The sequence below is a fragment of the Ranitomeya imitator genome, chromosome 6 (assembly GCF_032444005.1).
Source record: "Ranitomeya imitator isolate aRanImi1 chromosome 6, aRanImi1.pri, whole genome shotgun sequence".
NCBI lineage: Eukaryota > Metazoa > Chordata > Amphibia > Anura > Dendrobatidae > Ranitomeya > Ranitomeya imitator.
In genome coordinates, this window is record NC_091287.1 from 215064658 (window position 1) to 215068788 (window position 4131).

The following is a 4131-nucleotide window of genomic DNA, read 5'->3' on the forward strand; positions in this document are numbered from 1 at the left end:
GACACATGACTTTTTTTATCACTTTCTATTCTGATTTTTGGGAGGCAGAATGTACAAAAACCAGCAATTCTTAATTTTTGGGGGGAGAGGGTGGTTATGTCATTCTGCATGTAGTGAAATTGATAAGGCAGTTTTATTCTTTGGGTCAGTACGATTACAGCGATACCTCAATTATATTTTTGTTATGTTTTGGCGCTTTTACACAATAAAAACTATTTTATAGAAAAAATTATTAATTTTGCATCACTATATTCTGAGAGCTAAAACTTTTTTATTTTTCGGCTGATAGAGTTGTATGATATTTTCAGTGGTACCATGTTTTTTTATATACTTCTTCTTGATCCTGTTTTATTCCACATTTTGCTCAGCAGTATGATGATAAAGCATTGTTTTGTGCCTTGTTTTCTTTTTTTATGGTGTTCACTAAAGGGGTTAACTAGAGGGGTAGTTTTATAGGTCATGTCATTCCAGACATGACAATACCAAATATGTCTACTTTTTTTTATACAAAGATTTATTTATGGGTACAACATCTCTTGATTTTTAAAATATTTTTTTAATTTGTTTTTTAATATTTTTACAATGTATATATTTTTTTACTTTTCTTAAACTTGTTTACTTTGTCCCACTATGAGACTATCATATTTTGCAGGCTGACTGCTTATATAGCATGGGGATGCAGTAAGGGTATGTTTCCACGGTCAGGATGGCCGGCGGTATCGCCGGAGCGGCTTAGCCGCTCTGCGGTAGCCCCGCCCCCTTTCTGGGACGCGATGATGCCGGATGTGTTCACAGCACACATCCGGCATCATCGCTCCCCACCATAGGGCCCTGTGCTATATCTTGCGGCGACGCAGCGTCGCCGCAAGATATACGGACATGCTGCGATCTGAAAAGACGCGCAGCATGTCCGGAGTCGCAGGGCCGCCGCGTGCGTGTTACCACGCATAGTGGAGACGGGATTTCATTAAATCCCCTCCACTATGCTGTAACATCTGGACGCTGCGTGTCTGACGCTGCGGCTCTATGCAGCGTCAGACACGCAGCGTTTCCTGATCGTGGAAACAGACCCTTACATCCCCATACTATGCAAACTGTCAGCTCTGCACTGACAGAGAAAGTTGCTGATCATGCACTGTGCATGATCAAGCAACTTTCCTAGCTCTGGTGACCCGGATATCATAATGCCGACATCGGGTCAACATGGTAATAAACCGGACCCACATCACGCCGTGGAGTCTCCGATCCAAGGGCACCCGTAATGCTGTGATCACGTTTGATTGCTGCATTTAGAGAGTTAAGGTGCTGGAAGCGGTGCGTGACCGCTCCTGGCACTTAATGCCAAGTGTTAGCTGTCGCAATCAGCTGACAGCCGGCAGTGATTGCACGCGCACAGCCTGTGATGTAATAATCCATCCCTGGTCAATAAGGCCCAGAGCACAGGGACATATAATTATGCCAAATGTCAGAAAGTGGTTAAAGGGAACCTGTCAGCTAGATTGTGCACTGTAACCTACAGTGTCAGGTCAGCACCGTTATCAATAAACCTAATTTGGACGTGTCCGTGTGTCTGTGAACAATGAGTTATCCACAGTTGGGCGTAACCATGGATACCTAAGGAGACGAGCTCCCCCTGGTGGCGAGTTAAGGCATAAGCCTTTTTTGAATGTTTGCCTGTGAGGCAACACTGTGAGGCAAAATTGCAAAGAAGGATCAAATTGATCGCGCTGCTACACGCAGAGAAGCGATTCGCATACGGATGCGTAAGGCTACGTTCACATTAGCGTCATGCGACGCTGCGTCGTCGACGCACGACAACGCATGCGTCATGCGCCCCTATCTTTATCATTGGGGACGCATGCGTTGCGTTGTCGTGCGTTTTTGTAAAAACGCACGACGCATGCGTCGTTTCACCGCACCTGGGTGGCGTCAGAGACGCTACATGTTGCATTGTTGTAGCGTCTAAAAAACGCGTCGCTCGTGCGTCGTCATTGCGTTACAATTTCCCATTGAAACCAATTGACAACGCACTTGCGTCGCGTGTGCGTTGTGCGACGCATGTGTCGTTAGATAAAATTAAACAAAAAAGTGTCTAGACAGTGAAAACAGTGATAAAAACATCCCCCATATATAAAGAAAATGTTTGGATTGTTTGTCACTTCTGCTGCAGCATCTACAGGCAACACATCAGACCAGACTTCTTCTACTTTTCTTCATCTGCTGTCCAGAGATGTAAGTATAGAATGATTCTGTGCATTTTCTACATGTTTTATTTTTAAATTGTTTTTGCAAGTTGTGTATTATATTCTGCACTGTGGTTGTTTAAAGATATTGTTGTATTTTTAGTCTGGTTGTGATGTATGGCGTTGTATAGGATGGCTTTCATTGTCTGCGGCCTTGATTATTGTTCTTTCCAGGATAGATTTTTCTTTTCCATTTATTGGTTTGGTGGTGTTTTTTTGTATTCAGTTGTGATGTTTTATTCTTGCGTTATATGAATTTTATTGTCTCCGGCCATGTCGGTTTTATTGTAAAGTATGGTAGTATAGAATGATTCTGCGCCCTTTTATTAAATGTAATAATTTGTATTGCAAGTTGTGTATTATGTTCTGCACTGTGGTTGTGTAAAGACATTGTTGTATGTTTCTGGTTGGGATGTATGGCGTTGTATGGCCTTTTATTGTCTCCTGCCCTGTCGGTTTTATTGTAAAGTATGGTAGTATAGAATGATTCTGCGCCCTTTTATTAAATGTAATAATTTGTATTGCAAGTTGTGTATTATGTTCTGCACTGTGGTTGTGTAAAGACATTGTTGTATGTTTCTGGTTGGGATGTATGGCGTTGTATGGCCTTTTATTGTCTCCTGCCCTGTCGGTTTTATTGTAAAGTATGGTAGTATAGAATGATTCTGCGCCCTTTTATTAAATGTAATAATTTGTATTGCAAGTTGTGTATTATGTTCTGCACTGTGGTTGTGTAAAGACATTGTTGTATGTTTCTGGTTTTGAGGTATGGCGTAGTATGGCCTTTTATTGTATCCGGCCCTGTCGGTTTTATTGTAAAGTATGGTAGTATAGAATAATTCTGCGCCCTTTTATTAAATGTAATAATTTGTATTGCAAGTTGTGTATTATGTTCTGCACTGTGGTTGTGTAAAGACATTGTAGTATGTTTCTGGTTGGGAGGTATGGCGTAGTATGGCCTTTTATTGTATCCGGCCCTGTCGGTTTTATTGTAAAGTATGGTGTTGTATTGCCGTTTCTGCCCTTAATTTTTGGGGGTTGTTAATTTTTTCCTTTCAAAAATCTATTGTGTTTTTTGGGTTGCTCCGTGCATACTGTACATTTGTTTTAAACAAAACTCTCTTTTTGGATTACGACATAGGGTCTGTTGTGTATTTGTTTTGTTATCTTTAGGCTTTTGTTTACTCTGGCATTGTGTTGTCTCTGCCATTGTTTTTTTTAATCAATGTGGCAGTGTTGTTTGCTCAGCGTTAGTTCAGTTGGAGTGCAATGTTCTTTGTGGTTGAAATGTAAATGTTTTTTTTTTTTTTTATATTTTACTATGTTCCGCTGTATTGTGCATAGGATACATTTTATTTTGTTCTTTATTTCAGAATTGCATTAGTCATGGCCAGCGACTCAAGCCACACCCCACCGCTGAGGAGTCCGGTGAGTACATGATCTACTGTTGCTTACTATTCGCTGTCATTTGTAGATGGTTCACTCAACTTTTTGTAAACTATTTTACAGGCTTCTTCAAGTGAGGAGGAGAGCCAGGAGGAACAGAGGCAGCAGGAGCAGAGACCACGGGACCAAGCTGTGGTTGCAGGGCGGCAAATAAGTTTTTATGTCAAACCTATTCCTTTTTTTTCTTTAAGTTTTTTGTTTTTGCGGGTATGGGGGGTGGTGGGAGGGGGGGTGGTGGAGGTGGTAGGTGGTGGTGGAGGAGGTAGGGACAATTTTTATCTTGCAAACATTAATATTTTCCATTTATTCTAGGTTTCACAACGGGCCCATGATGACCCACTGGACATTGACATGATGGTGGCATCCATAGAGGAACGGGGCCCGTTGTGGGACAGCCGTGACCCCCGGCACGCGGACCAGGGCGTGTTGCGCCGTTTGTGGA

General features: G+C 42.0%; 1 long non-coding RNA gene across 1 annotated transcript; it reads left to right on the forward strand.

Moving 5' to 3' along the window:
* The first annotated feature begins 2169 nt into the window (after positions 1-2169).
* LOC138641346 (uncharacterized) lies at positions 2170-3820 on the forward strand. The gene is made up of 3 exons (XR_011313780.1): positions 2170-2232; positions 3617-3671; positions 3753-3820. It is a non-coding gene; the product is annotated as an uncharacterized lncRNA (long non-coding RNA).
* The last annotated feature ends 311 nt before the right edge of the window (positions 3821-4131 follow it).